Source organism: Vulpes lagopus, chromosome 10 (assembly GCF_018345385.1).
Source record: "Vulpes lagopus strain Blue_001 chromosome 10, ASM1834538v1, whole genome shotgun sequence".
Taxonomy (NCBI): Eukaryota; Metazoa; Chordata; class Mammalia; order Carnivora; family Canidae; genus Vulpes; species Vulpes lagopus.
In genome coordinates, this window is record NC_054833.1 from 1,159,819 (window position 1) to 1,186,956 (window position 27,138).

Here is a 27,138-nt window from a genome sequence, read left to right on the forward strand (position 1 = left end):
AAAAAAAATTAAAAAAAAAAAAAAAAAAAAAAGAAGAGGTCCTGAGGTAAAGCATCCAGGGCTGCCCCGCTGTTCAAGAATGTCATGAAGCTCCCAGGCACCTCCTGTCTTCTTGCTTAACTGTCTTTGTCCTGCAGCTTTCATCACCACAGACGCATAACAGGAATCTTGTCTGCATTCCAGCTAGGAGAGAAGAAAGTTCAGGGTAAGGACTGACGGGGCATGCTAGCCAAGACACCCTGGACTTTTTATAAAAGCTTTATTTAATAATTTATTATTTTTAGAGAAGTCACTTCCTTTAGAAACAGGTTTCTAGAAGCCCCTCACAAGTGATTTTCACTTGAATCTCGTCAGACCCAGGTCACATGCCAGCCACTCCAACTATAAGGGAGTCAGGGAAAGGAAGAATTTTTGGCTCTCTAGCTATTATGGTGGAAGACACCAAAGAAGAAAGGGATTTGGATAGAAAATATACAGCATCAGCCTGTAGACTTTGGCCACTGGTGATTAATTCAACGTCCAGCCCCTCTCCCCTTGTTGGAGGTCAGGGGTAAAGCTGTAAGTTCCAATCCTCAAAATTGGTTCCTAACTCTACTTTTTAGAGCTTTCCCCCCAAAAATCACTTTATTAACATAAACTCCGATGTGGTTGAAAGGGGTTTGTAATGAATAACAAGATACTCTTTTCACATTTATCACTCTAAAGTTACTCCAGGAACCAAAACGTAAACAGCAAATATTACAACAAAAGATGCCCCTCTTACTCTAGTCTCTTAGGAAATTATAAAGATTTTGGGAGCTATGAGCCAAGAACCATGCATAAAGACCAAAATACATACTTATTTTATTATCATAATAGTTTATTCATAAATACACAAGCTATTATACCAAGATGGAAATTTCTTATGATACAGAATAAAGTGTAAAAAGGTAAGTGTAAGATGCCACCTAACATATAAGAAAAAGTGAAAATCAGAACATAGATTTGTATTTGCTTGTATTTTCACCAAGAAATTCTGGAAACCCAGCTAAGCACACTATCAAAAATGGTTACCTGTGTGCTGTGGTGGGAAGGGAAGAGCGAGGGTGGGAGGTCAGGTAGGAGTGAGACTTTACTGGGTACCTTCCTTAGTATTTTGATTTTGAACCACATGAATATATTATGTTTTTTTAAAAGGTAAATATATAAGTAAATAAAGGCATTTCAAAAAATGAGAGGCTACAGAAGAAGCATCCCTACTGGCTCAAAAAAAGATACAGGCTCTGATGTCAATCAAATGCGAATTCAAGCCCTTGGTTCTGCTACTTACTGCTATGTGACCCTGGACTATTTACCAAGTTAAACTCTCTGAGCCCCAAGTTTACACAATACAACAAAACATCTGTAAAGCTGTGTAGTAGTAGCTGGCACAGAATTCCTCCACGTGTGTTGTTCTATTGCAACAGACAGAACAAAGAGGGAGAGGAGGAGAAGGGAGAGGAGGGGGAAGAGAGGAGGGCGAGGAGAACGGAGAGGGGTGACGGGGCTGGGGGCCTAGGGCGAGAAGGAACCGCACGTCTGGGGTCTGACGTCACCTGCACACCAACTCCGCCGAACCTCTGTATTGTCCACGTGGTTCTGAGGGAGAGGCAGCCTGCTGAGGTACACGCGCCGCTCGCGTCCGACGACCTCCGAAGGCCGCCTGCCCCCCTACCCCGGCCCGCGACAGGACCCCTCTCCTACCTACCTGCTGCCCAGAATCGCCGGCGCACCGCACAGGGCCCCCACGCGTGTGCCTTCCCGGGAACGGGCTCCAGAAGCTGCGGTTATCCTGAGCAGTGGACTCTGGCCCCCGAACCCCTCCGCCCGTCGTGCCCCCTCACCCAAGCCAGCATGGGCACCACCAGGGGCCGACCACCGCCCGCAAGGCCAGGCCGTGCCAAACGCGCCCGGGCCCGAGGCGTCTTCCCGCCCTCGCATCCACCCGGTTCCCTCCCGAAGCAGGCCAGACGCGACTGCCGCCCCCGCCGCCGCCTCCGCCTCCGCCTCCGCCTCCGCCCCCGCCTCCGCCCGGCGCCTCGGGAGCCAGCGCCCGCGCGGCGGGCACTGCGCTCGCCGCAGACGTACGTTTCCGGACACGTCTCCCACGTCCCGCCTCCGTCGGGCTGCAGGCTCCGAAGTCTGGCCGCGCCGAGCCGCCTCCTAGCCTGCAGCCGGGGGCCTGGGCCTCCGGACAGCGGGAGACGCCGTCCCACCCAGCCCATTGGAGCTGCGGCCCAGGAAGCCTGCCTGCCTAGGCCCGCGCGGGGGGAGGGGGAGGAGTCCCCTCTGCGGCGTCATTTCCGGTCCGCTCTAGGAGCTTGGGAGGTTTCTGAGCCTCGGATTGGTTCTCTAGGTGACCGCTCCACCGGCGCTCTCCACCAGCGGCCTTGGAGATGAGCTGGGAGGGGTCCGGCTTTGACAGAGATGCATGCATACAAATACACAGTGTACAAGGAATCGCTAACCACATCCAACAGTTTGAATAATTTCCAACTCAGAGCAGTTTCATTCATCTATAACCCTAGCCCTCCTTCGCCTCATTCATTCACTGAGAAGTCGTGAATCATCCTTGACTTTAGCACGGCCAGTGCTAGGGTAAGGCAAGTGAGCACTTGCCTCAGGCACAAAACTTAGAAGCCTTACCAAAAAGCTTAGCAAACGAGATAATATTTTAAAACGATAGTTTTTAAAAATAAAAATCAATGCAAAAGATCCGTAATGAATACAGTATCAAAGTCTTTCACAGGGAATCAGTATTACTGATTTTTCCTTTTGCCTCAGGCTCCGTATAACTGGCGCAAGACTAATGCTTAAGTATGTATCTTTAAAATATAAGGAAGAAATTAAAATAAAATAAATAAAAATAAAAGATAAGGACTCTTAAAAAAACATAATCACAATACAATGATCACATCTAAAAAATAAGGTCAAGTATTCAATTACTGTTCAAATTTTGCCACTTGTTTTATATATTTTATAAATGTGTTCTATAATTATATATAAATATTATAATCTGTATACGATAGAATATATTATAAAAAGCACATATATATAAATTACACATACACTTTTTAAAAAACAAGTCTTTGGACATATATGTCTCTTAAGTTCTTTGAATCTATAGTTTCTCTGTCCTTTTATTTGTAGAAGAAACTTGAAGTTTTCCACAGTCTGAATTGTGCTTCCCACGGAATTTCAAGAATGCACACATCAGAAAACCCCAGTCTCTCACACCAGCGAAGAGGAGCAAAAATAATCTTTCCTTCTACCTTTCTGAGTTCTCGAGGTGGGCCCCTGTAACATAAGACGAATTAAAAGCAAAACATGCAATTTTATTTACCATGTTTGATGTAACAGGGGAGCCCACATAAGTAAATGACCCAAAGAAGCAGAGTTGCACATGCAACTAAACTGGACAAAGAGCAGTAAAATCAGGAAAATGTGATGAAGCGATGGGGCTGGGGGTAGGGTAGTTAATCTGGTGAAGTTACTAGGAATATAAGTGTTAACTAGGTTTGTTTGTACAGATTTTTCTGATCCTCAACTTCCTATCCTTGAGAATAAGAATGTGACTCTTCTCCTAGTATAAGGAAGACTTCTTTCACATGGGAATTCTATCTCCTACTTTTAAAAATAAGAAGAAAGTCCGGACTGTTTTTCTTCTCTCTACTGCTTTTCCAAAGCGTTGAGCTCAAAATGATCATTGTGCCAAAGTGGCATATTTGGGGCTGGCACATTCTGCAACTCTTCACCATCTTCTTCCTTATTTCTTAATGGCAAAGCCCACAATCAGCCAACCTACCTAACAGAAGCAGAATTTTCAGCTGGACCACTGGAAGCTAGAGATTGTTTATAGACTGGAATGGCCAGGGGAGGCCAGAGCACAACACCTTTTCCTTGCCAGCTTCCTCCAGCCACACTGGTCATTTATCTTCACAGTATTGCAAGTTCACTTGGTTTTAGGCCTTTGCAGTTGCTCTAATGATGGAGAGGAAGAATTTCCTTTACCCTTCAAGTTTCTTCTAGCTGATCTAACAATCAAATTTACACGAGACAGATCCACAGGAGGAAAAACCCCAACATTTAACTAGGTACACATAGGGACCCAGTAATGAGCAAAATTAAAAGCTTTTTCCACAAAGAAAGAAATCTTTGTTAAAATTGTACATAATTTCCTTTAATCATGAGCAGTTTGGGAGTCCATATTCAAGCCTCTAAATGTGATATGGCTTAAGAAAAAAAGTGCTTTGTTCACATTAGAGAAAATTAAGGATATTATTTCCACTACCTTCTTTCCTGAGTTGGAAAAGCCTGCGCTTTGTACAATGTTGAGAAATTTCCAGGTTCAACTCCTGGCTGGCAGGACCAACTCATTTGAAAATAAGCTTTAATTTTAACGGTATACAAAGTAGAAATTGCAATCAGAAATACTCAAGATATACTAAGAGAAAGTGCAAGTGCAAAACAATGAGTAAATACTTATGCATCTTTTGTGTGAAAAAGAATAATAATCAATATACATATATACATATGTACACACCGGGAGTCCACCTGAGGGGCAGGACCCACAACAGACAGGTGTGTGGGTCCTTGTACACTCCCAACCCCACACCTACCATTTCCGTCCTGGAATAGGGCAAAATCAAGAGTAGCCTGGCTCGGGGAATTGAACCCACAATCCTGGGGCTAGTGGCAACATGCTCTAACCAACTGAGCGAACCGGCTAGGACACGGGAGGAATTTTGTTAATGGCACTGAAAGAGCATTGCTTTCTTGACGTTTCTCTTGAGAAAAAGGGAAGAGTGTACTCTCCACGTCCTTCCCCTCTGGGGGTAGGTGGGGAAGAGGATGGAAGCATTCCACATTCTGCCTCAAGGTGTCATGTTTCTTCCGGGAAAACCTGAGAAGATCCAGTCCTGCTCCTGGGGACGGCTTGCGGCAGGTCAGCTCTGCCCGGACGCTGGGAACCCGGGACCCTGCAGCCGCCCCCCCACGTCCCCCACGTCCCCCACCCCAGGAGGCCGCCGCGGAAAGCCGCAGGCCTGGAGCTGCAGTGCAGCTCACCGGACGCGTGGTGGCGCCCGAGTGCGGAGCCGGCGCCGGCGGGGACACCAGGACCGCCGGGCCGCGTCGGAGGAGCCGCTGACCGGGTCGGGAGCCCCCTGCCACCCAGAACCGTGACGAGGTATGTGGGAGGCAGGGAGTATGACGTGGTCTGGCCTCGGAGAATCGCGGGGACTGAGAGAGGAGGAGGCGAGGCCCGGGGCGGGCAGGATACCCGGCGGGACGCGCGCGCTCTGCAGCAGGTGACGGGCCCGCCGCCAAGTCGGCTCGGCTCGGCTCTCCTTGCCAGCTCCTGCCTCTCCTCGCGTCCCCCCACGCCTCTTCCTCAGTTAGGGCTACGGGTATTCTCAGGAAATGATCGGTTTGTGCACACTCTAAAAGCCTTTTCCCTCCCTGTGCAAGTACATGCGTGCACATGCATCTGCGTATTATCCGGTCTTCTTGGGATACGCACTGGAGTCCCTAAGATGTTTAGTACTTGATATGCACATTGTTTATTCCCTAGAAAAACATATTCTTTGACTAGCTAAAATTGCCATTTAGTTTCTGACCTCCCATTTCAGGCATTTGCTTTTAATACCATAAATTATTCTTCTGGTCCGTTAGCACGTTTTAACTAACTTTACACATGGATTGAACCAACCAGTAAGTATCTTCATGCTTTTGGGGTTTGCGGGGTTTTTGTTGTTTTTGTTTTTGTTTTTGTTTTGATGGTTCTGTGGTGAAAATTCTGTAAGTTCATAAGGTAGAATATTAAAATTACTATCGCTCTTGTTTTACCAGGGCACCAGCTATGGTAAGTGATTTGGGAGTCTGGGCCACATTCAGACTTACTTTGACCCTTGGAGATGGAAGTAGGCATCAGTCACTTGCCTTTTGTCACAGGTCAGTTCCCTGGGAAACAGGGAGATGATCTTGTGTGCAATTTTATTGGGAATGCTCCTAGAATCAACAAATAGGAAAGGGTAAGGGAAGCCACCTTAGAAGGAGGCAGAAGTTGAGGTTGATGTGGTTTAACAGAAGCCTCAAGCTGATCTCAGGGATATTTGAGCCTGGAATGGCCCTTCAGAAATGTCCTGCGTTGAAACAAATAGGAGAGGGAGGCCTTTATTTTCTTCCATCAACCAGTCTTGAATTTGAGCACCCCCAGTAGTGGGTTTAAATTTGAACAAGGTGCCTCTTCTGTTGAGGACAGTTTCCAGACACCAACCCAGTTGTGAGCCATTGGCAGTCAACATTTCTGAGGTTGAGAAATGAGCGACAGCATCGGGAGCACCATATGACAGTTGCAAACATGTCCTCACAGTTCTTTTGGCAATCATGTATCAGACGTGCTCATCTTTGACCAGTAACGTATCCTTTTCCACACTAATAGCAGAGAGAACAGGTGTCATTAAAACAAAATGATGGTTAGTAGAAAGTCAATTCATTTGTCCTTTTGGGTTCAAAAAAGGTCTCTGTCCCTGCCACCAGAGTTTATAGCTTTGAGTTTAGTGGTTTCACATTGAAACACTGATCCAAGAAGGGACGGACAGTCATCTCAATCCAGTCCCTATGTTCATCCTCCCAAAAGAACATCCTTCTTTGGTTTTGATCAAAGCATGTCTATTCTTTTTTGTTTTGAAACATCTAGTGAGTTAGTTACTAAGCTCATTATAGTTGATGGGTATGAAATCATACTCAAAGAAGATACAAGTAGGAAAGTTATTGTGTCTGGCTCCGTGGCTTAGCTGGTTAAAGCGCCTGTCTAGTAAACAGGAGATCCTGGGTTCAAATCCCAGTGGGGCCTGTTCTACTTTCTTCTTAGCTTTTGTGATTTTTTTTAAACCCCTGTACTTTCTTTGGGTGAATAGGAACCAACTTGAACTTAGGATGAATCTTGTGATATTCAGGGCCTTTGGAGAAGCATTCCCAATACCTATACCAAGAGTGATTTAAGGACTCAGGGTATTTGTCCTAAACCTGATATTTGCAGTGGGTGAGACTATAGCCAACCCAGCTGAGGTTTGCCCCTTAGCCCTAGCTTTTGAGATCAGGTAACATAGAGATTCAACCACTTTGATAACATGCCCTTTCAGATATTCTTTGCATTACCAAGAAATCACTGATTACTAAGAAGGGATTAATAACTTTGTCAATTGCTGAGCATCTGAGAATGCAGAAGTGTTAGAAGACTAATATTTTTAAAAACTCCTTAAAGTGGCCTTGAATCTAATGGATGACATCATGTAACTCAGGAAGAGTTGCGTAGTTAACAGTACTAAATGACAAAAAGTGACTACTCTATAAGACAATTTTAACCATGTCCTGGACATTCAGTTTTGCCTTTGCTGAAGGGAGTTCTCTAATTGAAATACTATTTCTTTCCAGACATAAGTTATTTTTTATTCAAATTGCCTCCCCTTTAGGCCAGCTTTGTAGTTCTTTCTTCTTCACGTCCAGCTATTCATTGGTTAAGTTGGGCCCTGGGTAGTTTGGTGAATTCATTTGAATGAAATGTGCATTAAAAAGTGAAAGGTAAAGTATGGTGACGATGAGAAATGTCAGGGAAAGAAAAGTGATTAGGAAATATATCCACGTGGTGTCTAACCAGGAAACTTTAGGTATGAAATGAATTTGGTGATGACCACACTGTGGATAACTACTTTGCAGACGCAGCTGAGATCATCTGGATTCATCTGTCCCTGTTACCTGTTACCACACTTCTCCTCTGTATTGGGATTGCTTAGTGCTGAGTCTGTGTCTACAATTCCACATGAACAGTGCACCAAACTCAGGAGTATCGAACACTCTCAGATGGTTCAGTTTTAAGTTCTCGAGTCTTATACCTACGCCATGATTGCAACTGAAAGAATCTCAAGTGTCTTGGCTTTCTAGGGCTGATGTTCACATCTTGAGTCATTGTAGAGTCTCTGGAATTGATCCTTCATCCTTCAGAATTTCTTCAACTCTAAACATCTTGGCTGCCTGGCTGGAGCTGATCTCCCTAAATATCCACATGTAAGACAGATCTCTCCATAGCTTCAAACTCATATTTCCATTTCCACTTGGATTTCATAGAGACACCACCAACACAATGCACCAGAAATTCAACTGACATCAGTCCCGTTGGAAACCTGTGGTTAACCTTGATTCTTCCCACCTTGGGAAGCCTTGTTGACTTTGCCTTCAACATGTGTAAGATGTCTTTCCCTTCTATCCTTCTATTGGTCCCTAGTTGGGTCTTCAATATCTCTTCTTGTCCATAACCTATAAGAGCCTCCTCTAGTTCCCTTGTCTTCAAAATTGGCCATCAAAGCATTCTCAATACAGCGAAGTTTATGGCTTAAAATATAAAACATCTTTTCCTCCTTAAAATTTCCCAGTTTTTAACCTTCTCTTTCTTTTCCTAACATATACATCTAACCATACATATTTCCCTCTAAGCACTGTTCTAGTTGCATGTTGTCCTTTCATTCTTTTAGTTAGAATATTTTCTAGTTTCGATTATACTTTTAATTTGATTTGTGGGTTAGTTAGAAGTGTGATGCTGAAGTTTCCCTATATCTGAGAATTTTCTATTTATCTTTTTGTTATTGACTTCTAGTTTAATTCTGTTATCAGAAAATATTTTTTAAATTATTTTAATCCTTTAAAAAGTTTTGAGACTTGCTTGATGGTTCTGTTTTGGTGAACTTTTCATGTGAACTTGAAAATAATGTGTATTCTGCATTAGTTACGTAGTGTCGTATAAGTGCTAACTAGGTTAAGTTGATTAATTACTAGCTATGGTTCAAATCTTCTGTATCCAACTTATTTCCCCTTTTCTTTCAGCTTCTCATCAGCTACTCAAATGGGCCTTTAAAATCACCAACCATAGTTGTGGTTGTTCTATTTCTTGTTTGATTTTCTCAGTTTTGTTTCATAAAAATTAATAATTCTTGGTGAATTAATCATTTTATAGTTATTGAATGTTTTTCTTTATCTTTGGTCTTTTTACCTTGGGGTCTATTCTGTCTGATATTGATATATCCACACCAGCTTTCTAATGGTTGGTGTTTTCAAGGTATATCTTCCCTTACCATACTACTTACAACCTGTCATCTTTAATCCTCTTATGTGTCTCCTGTAAGCAGGGTACCATTGACTCCTGTTTTTCTTTGTTTTATTTTACTATTTAGCCTGCCAATCTCTGCCTTTTAATTATGTATATATTTCATTTACATTAATGCAATTATTGATATTTGGATTTAAGTTCATCATCAAGTTACTTGTTTTCCATTTATCCCACCTTTTTGTTCCTTTTTTTCTGCTTTTCTTTGAATTAATATTTATTATTCCATTTAACCTTTGTTTGACCTAAAATGTATTATCTTTTCCCTCCAGCTGCTGTTAAGATTTTTTTAATCTTTGGTTTTCAATCATTTCAATATAATTTGAGTAGTTATGATTTTCTTCATGGTTATCCTGGCTGCCATTTGCTGAGTTTATTGAATCAATGAGTTGATGTGACTTTTTTTTCATTGATCTGTGTCCTTAAGATTAGTACATTTTAATTATGTAAATTACACTTTGATTTAAAAAAAAAAAGAAATCTTCACTGATGACATCTACACTCCAAAATTAATGGTTAGGCTCCAACTCCTCTCCTCATATTCAGATTAAAATATACCTTCCCCTCTTTGGAAGGTACATCCCATGTTTTCTCTGACCTGGCCCACATATTCTCATTTAATCTGATTTATTTCCATGCCCTGCTTCAAATCCTTGGATATCCTGCTGTTACCAACATCATGCCCACTCCATTCAGTTCCCAATGACAAAGCCCCCTTTCTAACTCTCTGCATTATACTTCCATTGTTCTCTATTAATCTTTGAAGTCTTAGATCTGGTGTCATTTTCTCTAGAGGGCCTTCAAGGGCACTGGGTAGCCTCCAATTTTCCGGCTGTCCTAAACAGGCTTCTCTGAACATTATGGTAGATATATTTGGCGAATGCATTTCTACTGGTAAGGTAGTGTTGTGGTAAGGTGAAGTTTAACTTCATCAAAAAAATCCTTCCAGGAAAAAAAGACATGGGGCATCAAGACATATTTACTTTTATCTAAATGTTCATCTTATATCTGGTTTCTGTAGTGTAGTGGTTATCACATTTGCCTAACACGTGAAAGGCCCCTGGTTTGAAGCCAGGCAGAAACATGTTGTCCTTTTTGCTTCTGTATTTGTTTCCTTTAGGACATGAACTGGTCCTTTCTTTTGGGGTCTCACACATAAAAACAAACACAAATATTTGCCGCCCTGAAATATGCCACATTAGCTTAAGAATGATGTTGAGCTGAGAGCATTTGAGGAAGAGCAAGCAGGAAGGGCTCTCTGCAGAAAAGCAGGGCATCCCTGCCCAGTTGTGAAGGTGTTGCCTCCCAGCTCTCCTACCAGAGAAACAAATCCTGCTAAAATAACCCAGCTTCCACTAGTTTCCCCATATATTTACCTTCCCATAAAATGTTCCCCCTACAAGTCCAAACTCTCCTTTTCTTTGTCTACCCACTTCCCTTTGTATCACCCTTTACTAAAATGATTTAAAAGCTTTCAATTCTAACTTCTTTGGGTTCTCACTTCTTTTCTGTGAAGACTTCATGCATGTAAAATTAAAATAAAAAATATACACATTGACAATATTTGTAAACTTTTTCTCCTGCTACACTGTCCTTTGTTAGTTGGACTCATATTCCCCAGAATAGAGGAAGAATTCTTTCTCCTTACTTATGGAAATTGTGAGAAGATCAGGGCTTTGGGTAATTTGAATAAAATACACACATATCCAAAAAGATGTTAAGGAATAGCATGTAATGTGGAGCCAGGAGTACTTGCATTTGAACCATAATTCACATGGTTTCACACAAAATAAATAAGTTACATGGTGTGTTAAAGGATCATGAGCAGTATGGAGAAAAATAAAGCAAAGAATGAGGAGAAGCACTGGAATGAGGGAAGTGTATGACTTAGATATAATGTTCAGACTGGGTTTCCTGATACGTTGATATTTGAGAAAACACCTGAAGTAGGTAAGGGGCTGGGTCATACATCTATCTAAGCAAGAATATCCCAGCGGGGGAACAGTCAGTGCAAAGTCCTTGAAACAGTAATGTGCCTGATATATGCCATGAAGAACAAGAAGGCCAACAGCAAGTGCAGCAGAGTAAGCAAGGGGCACAGTGGGAGAAAAGAGATCTTGGGCAGCTCAGCAGCCTAAGTGGGGCCTTTGGCATTTACTCTGATGAAATGAAGAGACGTTGTTAAGTTTTAAGCGAAGTTGTGCTCCAAGTGTGTTGGGTTCAAAAAGATCTCTCTGGTTGCTCATCACTGAATAAGCCTGGAAAGGGTGGAAAAAGGGGAACCTATTAGGAGATTTTTGCAACAGCCCATGTTAGAGATGAAGGTGTCACAGTCCAGGGTGATAGTAGTTGGGCGGTGAGAAGTTTTTTTGGATCTAGATGCATTTTGAGTGGAGAGAATTCATGAATTCCTTCACATAGGTGGAATGAAATAATAATAGAAGTCAAAAGGTATTGCCAAGATTTTTGCCCAAATATCTGAAAAGTTGAAAATGCCATTAAATGAAATATGTAAAGCTGGGGTTGGAGAAGGTTTTGAGGGGACACTGAAGCATCAGTCATCCTATCTCTTCTAACAGTGTGGTAAATGACACATACTTGCCTTCTGTGTCACAAGTAAAGGCTGTGAGAGAGGGGCTGTGATGGCCGAGTGGTTAAGGCGTTGGACTCGAAATCCAATGGGGTCTCCCCGCGCAGGTTCAAATCCTGCTCACAGCGTTGCTCTTTTTAGTGTGGTGCCTCACATCTTGAGGCTTCTGCAAAATTGGATGGCTCCCCGCCCAGCATTGCAGAAAAATCTTAGGCGGAAATTCCAGTTTATAACTCAAATCTTTTAGGAGGGCGGGCGCAAGCTGGTTATGAGCTCCATCAATTTCTTCCACTGTCTGGGCATCTGTGAACTGCCAAAACTCCATCTCTCACTGTCCACGAGCTGCGGACTGGAGCAACTTGAAAATACTGGCTGCGAAGAGGTGAAGTTGTTAAGTCTGGAAAGTGCCTGATCCCAGTAGCAAAGAGCACAGGAAATTTGGGGGAATAGATGCCCTTTCCGATTATAGAGAGCCAGCAGCTTCTGAAAGACATTCTCAGGAAGCAATCTTTAGTGTTTGTACTGACATCAAAGGCTGGTGGAAAACCATAAAAAATTTAGGACAATACTCCATCATATTTGCCACACATTCTTGAAAGCACTTTTTACAAAGGAGGAAGTTGAGGCACAGAGAGGATATATTTTGACTTTTGACTTTGCGTTTTCAAGCCCATGTGAAACCTCCTCTCCTCAGTGGACTAAACCTCTTTTTATAAGCACTTCTGCATTTTCAGCTATTTTGTCTCCTTTGAAGAGCTAAGTAGAATTTAAGCCAATTTTGTATTTGTTTTTAAATGAGTTCCTGGTCTCCAAGTTTCTTTGTCAAATGCGATTCTTAAAATGCATACTTCTATTGAATTCTTCCCTCCTCGTTGCATTACATGTTTATTGCAATGTTGTGGGCAGATGAATATGATGGGTGGGGGAGGGCGGTAATAAAGAGCTAAAAACTAGGCACAAATATATAAGCTGGGTAAGGAGTGAAGAGAGAAGTGAAAACTGAGTCCATGGAGATTTGTTCAAGCAAAACAGCAAAACAGCTACTAAGCCCCAAACAAATTTCCAGTGCAGTCAGAAAAATAAGTGAAGATTGACCTGTTTTCAATGAGAACATTTTATGTAAATATACATCATGCAAGCAAGTCTCAGAATAAATTATTATTTCCCAGAATTGGCACAGTTTTTGTTCCTAATCCCTGTCTAAATTTAAAAAAAACAAAACAAAACAAAACACACAGCCACTAATTTGTTATGAGTTGTGTATACTAATGGAAAATACTAGTATTGATAGTATCACAACGGGTATGGGCCAGTGGCGCAATGGATAACGCATCTGACTACGGATCAGAAGATTCTAGGTTCGACTCCTGGCTGGCTCGCTGACCTTGTTTTTCTTTTCCCACTTTCTAGGTACTTTTTTTTTTTTTTTTTTTTTTTAAGCAAACCATTGAAGCAATCATTAAAGTCCTTCGAACACAGTTTCCTGGGCCTGATCTTTCACTTTCAGGGATGCTCTCCTACATCAGCTGTCAGTCGAGTCCAAAAGAGACGTCAGAAGCGTCAAAGCAACGATCCTCTAAGATTTTCTTCTTTTATCTCTTCTTGAAGTAGGGATAGGAGATTGGCTGACAGTGACCATTTGAAGGAAGGTTTGAAAATCAAAGAAGCTCTAAAGAAAAATTACCAAAAACTTTTCTTCCAGTATCTTCTCCGTAGATATTTTTTCCTGTTGCAAAGAGTCCTCACTGCAGAGGTCTCTCCTGCGTAGCTCCTCCCTCGCCACCAGCAAAGAGAAAGATGACAGACATCCCCCGGGGAAATGTGCAGTCAGGGAAAGTCCAGCTGCGGGAATATTGGAGCGAGCGGCCAGCTTGATCCTGAAGGCCGCGGTGGCCACTCCTCCCCTACGTGTCCCCCACGTGCCCGGCCGAGCTTCCGTCGGGGCAGAGGCCCTCGGGGGACAGAGAACCCACAGGGATCCCTTGTTTTGCAAAGGTTAACAGCCAGGGAAAAGACGGGAGTGTAAGGAAGATCTGGGAGGTGGCAGTTTTAGGGATGCCTCTCGGAACAGACCTGCCTCCTCTAGTGCGTCGAGGGCGTGCGTAGAGACTGCCAAGTGGGGAATATTCCTCAAACCAACCCAAAAGATCGTGTTCCTATGTGGACCGGCCTCCGAATGTGTAGCTTGTCTAGTCGGCGTGCATCGCAGGTGAACTGCAGTCATCGCGTGCGCCCTTCGGGTACGGAGACCAAACCAGAGAAAGGTGCGCAGCCTTGCGCGGCGCACTCGGTGCGGTGTCAGCACAGGTAACGGGGAGGGAGGGTTCGCGATGGGAGGGAGGAACCGAGCACAGACCAGACGGGAACACAGCCGGTGCCCCGCTGCTCTGGCCTACCCCTCACTGGCAGCGTATGCCTCCTTTTCTTTCTCTACTGGAACTTCTTTGACGCGCCCAAATAATACTGTCTCCTGACTTTCACTATAAACTAAGCAGGCATATTTCGAAAACTCTTCTCAACGCCCTCTTTGCTAAAATACATCCGCCTGGCTCCCACGTTACTCCCTCGTTTCTTCGGTAAAGCCTTCCTCGCAGGTGTCTGTTACTTTGTATTAAAAACAAGCAAAGCGAGAAGAAAATACTTCGCCTTTTCATTGATAAGGAGAATGTCTGAATCCTCCATTCTGAGCAGTGTGATTTGGGGTCATAGGTAGTCTGGGTTGGGCAGACAGGAGGCCAAAACGACACTCCATGTGGCCCGTACGGGGATCGAACCCGCGACCTTGGCGTTATTAGCACCACGCTCTCACCAACTGAGCTAACCGGCCACCTGCGAGCTGGCCCTTTTAAAAAAATAATGTTCCTCTACATTTTTGTTTGTCTAAAACTAAGGGAGAATTTCTTCTTTTCCTTCTAAGGAGAACTTTAAACCATATTCACAGACTGTCATGAGTCTACATTCATTCAGTTCTTCGGATATGGAGCAAAAAACCCACGAAGGAACTTTTGTGCAGGGGCTGAGTCTAGTCTATTGGCGAAGAGTGCCCTGCGGTCGGATTTCCAGTTGTTGGTGAAGGGGGTCTCCCCTTTTTAGAAGCATGTCTGCAGCACTGGATCGCATATGGCACACGTCTCTTCCTTGACTCCTAACGTGATGACCCATTAAAGTCGGTACGTTCAAGGCAAGGAAACGAAGAGGAGCGGTGCAGGAAAGGACGGGGTGACTCGGCGTAGCGGAAGACTCGCAGACACCTGCACTGACGTCATCAGCATTGCGGTCCCGCGCTGTACCGCACCCCCTCCCCCCCAGCAGCACCAGCCACACTCTAAGTTGGGGTAATTCGTAGTTCTGTTTGGGGGTGGGAGACCAGGTGGCGGCGGCTCCGGCCGAGTGGTAAAGTTTTCACCTAACTGCAAGTTCTAGGCGTCACTCAGGTTGCGGGGTGCGAGCGGAGGGACCCCGGCCCTGGGCTGGGAGGCCCGAGTCGGGCAGGTGCGCTCTGCGCTGCGCAGGAAGCTTACCAGCTGCACCACCGACTGCAGGGGGGGCGGCACCTGCGGCGCTTCAGGAGACGCCCCTCCACGCGTTCCTGGCGTGGTTCACCTTTCCAACTTTCTTGCTGACTCAAGCCTAGTAAAATTTTCAGCGAATCTTTGGAGCTAAGTGAATCAGCAAGTAATGACTTTTGTTGGTTTAAAAGCCGACGACGGCGCAGGAGAGAAGCTTGAGCCTCCAGTGTCCCCTCCGGAATGTTCAAGGTCCAAGGCGCGAGGCCAGCGGGGTTTCCCCCTTTACTTTCCCCGGGTCCTCCGGGGTTCCGGTCCCAGGGGCAGGGCCACCCCCAGGAAAGGGCGCTCTCGGAGCCGGTCGCGCTCAGCTCATCCCCAACCGTGTCACCGACCCCGAGGTCCGCAGGCAAAGCCACTGCGGCGCACTTCGCTTGCTTTCTGCACCTCTCAACCCCAAAAGGATTGCTCGGACTCCCTCCTCCTCCCGACCAGCGGAGTTCCTGGGTGGCCGACCTCCCTGACTTTAACGACTTCGCCCTAGGGTTTCAGGTAGGACCATGAGCTCCCGGGCCTCGCTGTCCTGAAAAACCAGCAACCTGCCAGTTGCCAGAACCTACGATGTAGCTCTGTTGTCCTCACTCCACCCCCGCCTTCAGACTGAGGGACCGAGATCCAATAACTGTATTTTTCTGTAGGCTGCTTTCGAAAGAAATATTGTGCATGAACATTACTTGTAGTGATTCTTGATCAAAAGAGGGCTCATTAAAAGATTTGACCTTTAACATTACACAATAGTACAGAGTGAATCTTCATTGATCTTAGACTCCAGCTACCCCCAAATCCTCCTCGGAGGCCACCGGAGCACCTGGTTTCTTGTTTATCCTCCCCCAAATATTCTATACATAGTCAAGCATACCTTTAATATCTCCACCTGCCATCATTGGCAATACACAAGGGAACATCTGCCGCAAGTGTCTTGTAAGAGAATTTCAAATTATGTATGTTATAATCCAGATTAGAGTCTATTAATTATCCAACACTGTTTCAGGAAAAATAATAATTCAATATTAACAATTCTTATTACATTTTATAGCATATACATATGTATATATACATCATCACATATAATCTTAATAAATGCTACTAAAATTCAGTTTATGTTTATGCTATCATTCTTGCCTTTCTTCATAGTAGAATGACACACTAGGCCTTTCCCCACAGCTGAAAATCACCAAAATGCTGTATATAAGCAAGACTTTACAGGATTCAAAGTGCTGACAATAATCTAAGGATTTGTAAGGCTGAACACTAAGTGAAGAAAGAGAGGTAATTAAGTGAAGAATTGAAAATGCCAATGTGTGATACTTATAAATGCATTTGATAACACCTAAGTGCTCTGAAAAAGGCACTGGAGAAGTTTTCTTTATCTCAAGAAATTGCTGGAAGCAGTAGAATTGCATTTTGCCAAAGAATTTACAAAAGCCCTTTCTTTCCATGATGCGGTTAAAAGTCTGTAGCTCCTTTCCGCATAAATAGCACTGTGGCCTCAACTTTTTTGAAGGGGATTGACATTTGGTATGGGTGGGTCTTCACGGTTTACGCAGCCAGTCAGTAAACCGGAAGGTAAACTACGTTTGCAAAAGGATTGTGGGCACCCGCTGAGGCGGGGGAGGGGGGGTCAGACCAGGGACCTTTAGATATTCAGGCTAACGCTCTCTCAACTGAGCTATCTCAGCTAACCCTTGGGAACATTTCTTGTCAATTACTCTTGAAATAACTTCCTCTGAACAGCCTATTTTCTTTTTTGTATGCTACATTTCAGGAAAAATAAGTAAAGTCTTGTTTTCTGCAAATGTAACATTTTGCCCATTTCAAAAATAATTGTACCAACATAAAAATTAGACAACAGGAAACATATTCGAAGTTTCCTGAGTATTATAGGAAGAACAACAACAGTAACAAACAGGTTAAAGAAAATTTTATATATGGTTTCTTAGGATATGAATTAGACTGCCATAGGGCTGTGGTGATTCAAAGCTTCCTGCTAGAAGAATTCAAGACAACATCATTTGGAATAAATTCTAGTTTGGACCTTAAATTGTTTTTTATTCTTTTAAAGTTATTTTTATTCCTTTTCCCTGTCGTTCTATTGAGGTATAAATTACATACAGTAAAGTACGCAAGTCTTAAGTGCACAGCTTGATGATTTCTACAAGTTTACATCGCTGTGTGACCATGTCAGTTTCCTTAGGATCCCTCTCCTTTGCTATACTCCCAAAGTTAGCCACTGATCTGAATTCTCATTATATGTGCTGTCATTTATTTTGTAGCTTCATATACATTAAATCAACTTGAATCTGCATTCTTCTATCTGACTTCTGTAACTCAATATTGTCTTTGAGATTCATCTGTGTTTTTATCTGTGAAAACAGTTTCTTCCTTTCATCAACTTCCATTTGGTAATACCACAATTTACTTGTTCATTCTAATGCTGATGGGAATTTGATTTCCAGTTTTAGGTTACAAAAATTGTGGAACCTTCTTGTGCATAGTTTTAGGTGAACATAAGTGCTCAACTATCAGATAAATAGATACATACATAGGTAGATACATAGATACAGAGATAAATGAATGAAATTGCTGGGGCATAGGATATATGTATGTTTGACTTTATTATAGGTTGCTAAACCATTTTCCAAAATGAACATATTAGTGTACACTATTAACATCGATGTATGAGGCTTCTGGTCACTTCACAGACTAGCCAACACAGGATATCATCAGCCATTTTAATTTTGGTTATTCAGGCCACGATGTAGTGGAGGTTCTTTGTGATTTTTAACTTGTATTTTTTTATGACAGTGATATTATTTAATTATCAAAGGGAGGAGAAAAGATATTTTTTGTGTTTCTCTGTATTTTTAAAGATATTTTACATTATGGGGCTATTATTTGGATAATTGAAAAAATTAATAATTTAGCATATCCTATATCAAAAATTATATGAGCTATTCACAGTATATTCCTCCTGTATAATGCAAAATGTTATAGTATTTAGGTATGGACAAGGTCAAACACAAATCATTCCTCCTTTGCTCAAACCTGCAGATAAGGCCAAACACTGTCACTCCCAGCTGAGTTCTCTGTCTTTGTCACATTAGTGATTAGCTAAGATGAAAGCTGTTTGTCTCTGTTTCCTCTGGTTCAATGATTCCCGAAGGACTCAGTGGACTTAGCATATAGTTGTCTTCACAGCTATTCTTTATTATAGCAAAAGAATACAGAACAGAGTCAGCAAAGGGAAAAGGGTCATAGGGGAAAGTCTGGCGGAAAGTAGGTACAGGTCACACAGGAGGGGCTTAATTCCTTCAACCAAGAATTGTGACAACACATGAACAATGTCCACCAGGGAAGTTGACTAAAGACTTGCTTCCCAAGATATTTAAGGGAGGCTGCCTAGCATATATCAAAACTCCAGATGCAGAAAGAAAACAGATGTTCAGCACGAACTATATGGTTTGCGTGAATAGCTTAGGCACAGCAAGCCATTCCTGTCATCTTGGAACTCTCTTCTTAAAATCTTAATTCCCAGGGGTGCCTGTGTGGCTCAGTGGGCTAAGCATCTGCCTTCAGCTCAAGTCATGATCCCAGGAATCCTGGGACTGAGCCAGGCATTGGACTCCCTGTTCATGGGGAGCCTGCTTCTTTCGCCCTCTTCCCCCTCTTTGTGCTCTCACTAATAAATAAATAAAATCTTAAAAAAAAATTCTTAGTTCCCAGGTGCCAACCAAGGGTCAACCTTGCAAGCAGGCCTTTCTAAGGAGAACAGTCTCAGGGCTGCTATGTTAACTCTTTCTGTAGCAACCCCCTTGAAAGTGGTTAGATATACAAATGGACACTTCCCATTCATCTGATCGAAGTTTCTCCAGTGCAAAACAATTCCAAATACTTCATCTGGAAGTTGTGTTCTATTTCCTGTAAAAGTCTAAGGCGAAATACCCAGCAGAGGACACTCTGATCCTTCTGATCCTCTCCCCTTTGCAAGAGCCTAAATAAAGTTTATGTTCTCATCTATCTGGTTTTGTCTTTGACAATTTGGTGTCCTGAGTCATACAGAAGTAAAAGCCCAGCTGGGACACTGTCTCATCCACCCAGACACTGAGTCCTCCCAAGCCTCCTGTGCTCCTTTTCTGGTGGGATCCTACAGTGAGCCCAGTGCCTGATCCAGATGCTCCTGACATTCATCTGTGGTAGCTTGGTAAGGATTTCCTCCTCAAATCAAATCCTAATGTCATTCATACCTAAAAGCAGCTGGGATTTCCCAGAGAGCTTCTAGGAAATCAGCAAAGACTTGCTCTTTAATATTATAAAAGGAGAGGTGTTAGAAATAATTAAATTTATTTGCTATACTGATCAGTTTCATGAGAAACATTGTCAAATCAGAATGTTTATGGGACACCTGGGTGGCTCAGCAGTTGAGTGTCTGCCTTCCACTCAGGTCGTGATCCTGGGGGAGAGGGGGCAGGTTCGGGGATCGAGTCCTGCATGGAGTCGTGCGTAGAGTCCAGCATCAGGCTCTCTGTGGGGAACCTGCTTCTCCCTCTATGTCTGTGCCTCTTTCTTTGTGTCTCCCATTAATAAATAAATAAAATATTTTTTAAAAAAAGGAAAAGAAAAGATGTTTAGCCCTCTACCTGGAGTTAGTCAAACAGCAAAATATGAGGGCACAGTCCCCTAGACTTCCCTCCCTTCTGGCACTATTTGCAAGTTTTGAGGATTCCCCAAAATGCCTTTGGGTTTGATAATTTGCTAGAAGTAGTCACAGAGCTCATCAAAGCTATTCTACTCACTGGGTACAGCTTACTACAGGGAAAAGACACAGACTTAAATCAGCCAAAAGAAAATACACATAGGGCAGATTCAAAATGAAACTTCTGTTGTCCTCTAGTTAAGCTACCCTCCTGGCATCGATGTATGATAATACAGGGCATTGTCAGCTCAGGAACTTCACCTAAGCTTCCATGTCCGGAGTTTTTATTGGGGGCTTCATTATCATAAGCAATCGATCACCGGTGTGCCAGGCTGACTGGTAGAGTCACAAAGCCCTCACCTGTAATCACATGGTTGGTATCTCCAACACGACTACAATATGTGGCCAGACCCACCCTAAAAATATATCCTACTATTAGGTATGACATAAATCATTTCCCAGTAGCTGAAGCAAAGGCCAAACCTCACTTTGGGCACAGTCCAATTTTTCACCACATGAATTGGGATGGGTTCCTCTCCATACACTCACCCAGAATGGTGTCTGGCAAAGAAGAGAATATATATAATTCTATTTTTTAAAATGTTATTTATTTATTCACGAGAGACACAGAGAAAGAGGCAGAGACATAGGCAGAGGGAGAATCAGGCTCCATGCAGGGAGCCCAATGTGGGACTTGATCCCAGGACCCCAGGGCTACACTCTGAGCAGAAGGCGGACGCTCAACCACTGAGCCACCCAGGCATCCCAATAATTCTATTTTTGGAAGAAACTAACAACATTGATAAAACAAAGGAAATTTTCAACTTTTCATATTTGTGGACCATTCTCCTGGGCTTCCGGGGAAGCTATACTCTAACATTTACCAAGGTTAAAATGACTCAGCAAAACCTCTATTTCTGCCCTGACCACATATTGTATACCTGCTTCATTAAAAATAATAACCAAAGAAGAGCTTTCCAAGCATAAAGGTAAGAAAAATTTAAAAACCTCCCTGGTTCCCATTAAAGCCATACAGCCTCACACATACTAAAAACATGAGATGAAGTCTGTAACTTTCTGGAATGCTCTTCACCATGATGATTTTGTAATTTTTTAAAATGTAGAAAACATATATAACCCTGTACCAAATGTTCCCTCCCTGGAACACTCTCTTCTTTGTGAAGATTGTGTATCCTGTGTGGCTCACCTAACTTGGGCTTAAATTAAACTCTTTTCTTTCTCTTTAAAATGTTTTAAAAAGCTTGTTAAATTTGAGAGGACAATACAAAGCAATGACTCATGCAGGGGGGAATTGGGTGGCACGGAGATAGGACTAGGGAGGACCTTTATATGTACAAATATTTGGAACCAGAGGAATAGATTATCTAGGCAAAAAATAAAAAGTTAAAATTAGCAAAATTATTATATGAAATATAATTTGGATGTGATGAAAGACACAAAAGTAAGCCATATTTATGTAATGGATAAAATCACTTCAGAGCTTTATAAGGACATGGATCTTTTCAGTTTGCACCAGAAAAAGAAATGGAAACTGGGGACAAATAAACAAATAGTCAAAATTGTTAGACCCAAAAGGTCAAAATTGTTAGAAAAGTTTCTTATTCAACAATTTAAAATTCTGCCATTCCATAAATAGTTTTAAAAAATGATTAGACACAGGCTGATGTGTTGGTTAAGCATTGGTTAAGTGCTGGACTCTTGGTTTTCCTTGGTCCTTGGTCCTGATCTCAGGGTCCTAGGATCCAGCCCCATGTCTAGCTCTGCTCAGCGTGGAGTCTGCTTGGAATTCTCTCTCTTTCTTCTTCTGCCTCCCTGTTCTCTGTCTCTCTCTCTAATAAATAAAATATTTTTGGGACACCTGGGTGGCTGAGCAGTTGAGTGTCTGCCTTCAGCTCAGGGCATGATCGTGGTCCTGGGATCGAGTCCTATATGGTGATCCCTGCATGGAGCCTGCTTCTCCCTCTGCTTGTGTCTCTGCCTCTGTCTGTGTGTCTCTCATGAATAAATAAATACAATCTTTAAAGTAAATAAAATATTTTAAAAAATTTATTGGACACATATGAAGAGGGAAATCTTTAAAGTAGAATTTCTGGGGGGAAAAAAAAGTAGAATCTCTGGCCCCTTCTGATGGCAGTGTGAGTTCTTTGGGGGAGGACTCTACACAGGCTCTAAGACAGACTCTACCAATTCTACTTATCAGCTGATCATGTATATGAATCTTCATTTGGCAGAAGTATATGTCAACTCTAGAAAAACCCTGAGTTGTAGTGTTTGAAATATTCAGTATTTTCACCTGGAACAACAAAAAGAAACACCTTTTTTCCTCCTCATCATTCCCATCCAAACCACTTCAATTTTTCCTCCTTCCTTTGTTATCTTCCGCTTCTCTCCCCAAAATTCTGAGTTTACACTACTATACTGTTTTGAGACTCTGAATATTTCTGAGAATTTTCTACACATCACATAATGGACCACATAATTAAAAGTTTAAAAACTTGTCCTTGATAAGTGAACTAGTAGGAAAGATGGTTGTGTATATAAATACATCTTTTTTACAATGAGATAAATGTGAATTTAGTGTTGCAAATTCTCTATTAGTAAGAAGGAAAAAACCATCAGATTTTTTTTCTGAGCTGTGATGAATGAGCAGGAATCTGTTGTGTAGACCAGATGATAAGAGCCTTGTAGGTAGAGAAAGGAATCAAATTGGCCACAGCACTCATGCTTTTTTTTATCCACAGTGCGAAATCCCTTCTTTAACCTGTGACTTCATCTTCATATTCTTTAGTGAAAGAAACTGCAAGACAAAACAAAACGCTCTTGTTAATATTGTTTATCTCTTAGTATCTACGTTTAACCTTCATTTTGCTAAAATAAATGAATTAAGCCAATAAAACAAAAGAAACTCTCATCCTAAGGGGTTGTGGGGGAGACAGAGGGAGCAAAGGAGCAGAGAGCTCCATGACAGTGCAAGTGGACAGTGCAGTTCACTGAGAGGTACAATCTACTCAGAATCAGGAATTGAGTGGGGTACAGAAGAAACAAAAGCACTTAAAATACAGTCCTTGTTCCCCCTGTCCCCCCCAGGAGCAGAAGATCCCATAAGGGAGGGAGTGAAGCTAAGAGAGGCCCAAGCTAACACATCATGGACCTGGCAGAGCAGGCAAAACTCACAGGAGAAGCCGGGAGGTGCAGCTGCATGGTCACCAGTGGAGAAGTGTATGCAAAGAGAAAGAAATGAGCCAGGGCAAATGAGGGTATTTCTCAAGGCATAGAGGCCTTTAGGGATATGGACTGTGAGCAAGGAAATCTTGAGAGACATTAGGAGGTAAGAGAGAATCAAGAAAACTCAGTAATAGGTAAATATGGGGAACAGAGAGAAGAAGCCAAGAATCCAAAATGAATCTCTGCCACAGATTGGCACAGCATTATACTAAGTAAAAGAAGTCTAACACACAAAAAGGCCCACAAACTGTATGGTCCCATGTACACAAAATTCTAGAAAAGGCAACATGATAGCAATGGACAGCAGATCAATGGTGGCCAGGAACAGGTGTGCAAGAAAGGATGGACTACACAGGGAAGGAGGAAACTCTAGGAGGACTGTCCTGTTCTCATCTCGAACCTGGTGGAGTACACACATGCTTTGTGAATACTCTGGCAAAGTAGGGGTTCCTCAAGGATGTCCACATGACAAGCCCCAAACCTGGGAATGTGCTGCTTCACATGACAAAAGGGATTCTGCAGATGTGCTTAAGTTTAGGCATCTGGGTGGCTCCATGGTTAAGTGTCTGCCTTCTGTCCAGATCATGATCCTGGAGTCATGGGATTGAGCATCTGAGTCGTTGCGGGGGGGGGGGGGGGGGGGGAATTCCTGCTCAACAAGGAATCTGCTCCCTCACTCTGCTCATGCTCTATCTCACTCTCTCTCAAATAAGTAAATAAAATATTTAAATTAAAATAAATAAAAAGTTCAGGATCTTAAAATATGGAGATCATTCTGGGTTATCCAGAGAGTCCGATATAACCATAGAGTCCTTAAAAGGTGGAAAAGAGGTATTAGAGTCAGAAAAGATGTGACAACAGAAGCAAAGATCAAAGTCATTCACTTGCTGGCCTTGGAGATGGAAGGTGACTAAGAGCCAAGGAATGTGGGCAGGCTGTAGCAGGTGGAACAGGCAAGGAAAGCTCTCCCCCAGAGTTTCCAGAAGACCACAGGCCCAGCCAGCAGCCTGATTTCAGTGCAGTGAAAGCCCCTTTAGACTTCTGGCCTGTAGAACTGTAAGACAACAATTTTGTGCTATTTTAAGCCACTAACTTGGTGAAAATCTTACTAAAAAGGAGACATTAGAAAGAAAACTCCCTCATTGTTTTCTGTTTTGAACAACTCCACAGAAGTTAGTGTGATCAGTCGTAAAATCAAGAGACAGCCCAGCCTTTGATAGGTTGGAGACCGGGAGAGCAAACAGCTGTAACCCCCGGGGACACTTCCATCCCCTGGCTGTTCTACTTTCACACTGTTTCCTCAAACATTGTGTGGTCATTGCATCAGGTATTAGCTTTTTAAAAATTATGGAAGATTCTCTTCTGTTGAAAAATATGCTGGCATGAGCTCTTTTCTTCATTCTTCTCTGACTCTGCTTCTGGGGCCACACCCCCAGCTAAGCCTTTGTGTTTGTTCCTCCCTTTGCCTGACCCTGAGGAACCCCATCACTGTGTGTATCCAAGACTTTCTTCTGACCTCCCCGCCTCTGCCTAATGCCACTTGCCCAGAGAGGCCATCCAAACAACCCTGCATATAACTGCACTCCCATCACATATCCTGGTATCTCCTCTGCCTCCTATCCTGTTTTATTTTTCTCTATAAAACTTCATCTACTTGTATATTCACTTTTTATTGGTCACTGTGGATTTCTCCCTACTAGAACTTAGCATCCAGAGCACAGAGGCTTCACCTTTTTATGCAGCCTCGACATCTAGGATGGACCTGACAAGAAAAGTAGGCGCTGCATATTTGCTAGATAACTGCATTTGTGAGAAAGAGCACAGGAGAGGGAGTGGATTTAGGCTAGATGATTTTCTCACATGTTGATGGGACAGACCCGCAGGGATTTCCGTCAGAAAAGCGCAGCTGGTCAGCAGGATGCCTGGTGAAAAAAGATACATACCCAGCACCCCCCCCCCCCCACCTCCTGGGCCGCTGTTCACTGCTGGAGGCTGGCTTATGTGGCTCAAATCACGTAAGACTTCACAGGTGGAATTCAGCAACCTCAACGCGGCTTGTGGCATCAGAGCAAAGCTTCTCCTTCCCAGCCCGAGGTGGTGGTGCTGCGGGGGTAGGGGTGAGGGTGGGGGTGAGGGAGGTGGGGGGTGAGGGCGGGGAGGGGGGCTCCCCTACAAAGCTGAGCCCCCAGGAGCGCACGAAGCCGCAGAGCGCAGGACCCAGGCTCTCTGCTCGCCGGCTCAGTTCCCAGAGAGCTCAGGATTTCTCGAAGAAAGGAGAGGGGAAAGGATGAGGGGGCTTCCTTGGAAGCTGTGCACGGCTGTAAGGTCAGAGGAGGAGAAGAAGGAGAACTATTTGCTTCCTTCTGGTCTGTGGTTTCTTCCCGTTCGAAAACTCTCAAATGTCCCTCCTTCATCGTGGGAACATCCGCGGGCTCACCGTGGAAAATAAAAAAATCCTTTTTCTTTGGAGGGGAGGGCAAAATGCATTCGTAGAAAAGGAATCTGAAATCGCGAAGGGAAGAAAACATGCTCCAGGTGAGGCTCGAACTCACAACCTCGGCATCACCCGCACATATACTGCTGTATAAGTACCGCGCGCTAACCGATTGCGCCACTGGAGCATGCTTTCTCCCGAGTGCCGGCGCGCGCTCTACAGAGCCTCGGGCCAGGGCGCGCCGTCCGCGCACCGCCTCCGGGAGCGCGCCGAGCCCCGAGGCCGCCCCCCCGCACCTGCCGCTCGCCCGCGCGGCCGCGAGCGCTCCCAGCTTGCCCGCGCGGTCCAGGCGCCTCGCTCCCTCCTGGAAGAGGGAGGCGCCTCGTCCTCTACGCCTCGGGGGACCCAGGACCGCGCCCCCTTGGGGAGCCCCGAGCTGCCGCCGAGGAGGGAGGGCGCGCGGACTCCCGCTCCTTCCCGCCTTCCCTGCGAAAAGGGAACGATGCCCGTGGAAGACCCGAGCCATTTGGCCGAGGCGCGGCCTCCCGGCGCCCAGCCGGCTGCTCGCGGACGCTCCCACAGCACCGGGACCCCGAGCAGCCCAATCCGCCAGCCCTGGCCCCGCGCGTCCCCGGGCCGCACCCTGCTAGAGTCCGCGCAACCCGCAGGCTGCGCACCCCCCTCCCCATGTCCTCCCGAGGCCGCCCGAAAACCGCGTCCCAGGTCGGAGCCCTCTGCTCTGGCGTCTCTTGCAGGAAACCTGCTAGAGTCGTAATGACTCATCAATTGTGCGGCCTGCTACAGCGGCCAAGGCAGTGAGCCCTACCCCCAACTCCGCTCCTCCACCTGTTTCGATCCTGCAGGTTCCATGCAGATAGTGTACCTCTGCGACGCCGTGCCCACCCGTGACCCTCTTCCAACCTCCGGGGGCCTCTCATTAGAAAGGCCAGTTGTGTGCGCTTTTTTGTTTGCTTGAGTATTTGATTTTTGCCTGGGGAAATTGCAGCTTTCAGAGTACACATACACACACGCGCACATACACGCACATCTGGGCTTTTATGGAATAATTCTCATGAAGTAGAAGGAAAATTGTCTAAAGAGTGGAATAGCCTGCCTATTCTTGACCACATAATGCCTCACACACAGGACTGCAGGTAATAGAGCAGCGTCCAGGCTTCTCCTTCCAGACATACGAAGAAGTCAGCGAGGAGAGAGAAGGTGCCTCGGTGTCTGTTGCACTGCTGTACGCCTATCATTCCCTGTAAATTAACACCTGAACATGAGAAGCAGGGAGAAGCACCATAAGCTTCTTGGTAGATGACCACCTCAGCAGAGAATTCCGTCCAGACCCAGCAATTGCACTGTTGGGGATTTACCCCAAAGATACGGATGCAATGAAACGCCGGGACACCTGCACCCCGATGTTTCTAG

At 44.1% G+C, this 27,138-nt stretch overlaps 6 non-coding genes across 6 annotated transcripts; 4 read left to right on the plus strand and 2 right to left on the minus strand.

Moving 5' to 3' along the window:
• Positions 1-6,800: 6,800 nt before the first annotated feature.
• Positions 6,801-6,874, plus strand: TRNAT-AGU. The gene has a single exon. It is a non-coding gene; the product is annotated as a tRNA-Thr (tRNA).
• A 3,315-nt stretch (positions 6,875-10,189) lies between these two features.
• On the plus strand, positions 10,190-10,262 carry TRNAV-AAC. Its single transcript has one exon. It is a non-coding gene; the product is annotated as a tRNA-Val (tRNA).
• A 1,552-nt stretch (positions 10,263-11,814) lies between these two features.
• On the plus strand, positions 11,815-11,896 carry TRNAS-CGA. The gene has a single exon. It is a non-coding gene; the product is annotated as a tRNA-Ser (tRNA).
• A 1,178-nt stretch (positions 11,897-13,074) lies between these two features.
• Positions 13,075-13,147, plus strand: TRNAR-ACG. The gene has a single exon. It is a non-coding gene; the product is annotated as a tRNA-Arg (tRNA).
• Positions 13,148-14,521: 1,374 nt separating this feature from the next.
• Positions 14,522-14,595, minus strand: TRNAI-AAU. The gene has a single exon. It is a non-coding gene; the product is annotated as a tRNA-Ile (tRNA).
• Positions 14,596-25,800: 11,205 nt separating this feature from the next.
• On the minus strand, positions 25,801-25,894 carry TRNAI-UAU. Its single transcript has 2 exons — positions 25,857-25,894; positions 25,801-25,836 (listed from the first exon to the last, which is right to left on the minus strand). It is a non-coding gene; the product is annotated as a tRNA-Ile (tRNA).
• Positions 25,895-27,138: the final 1,244 nt, after the last annotated feature.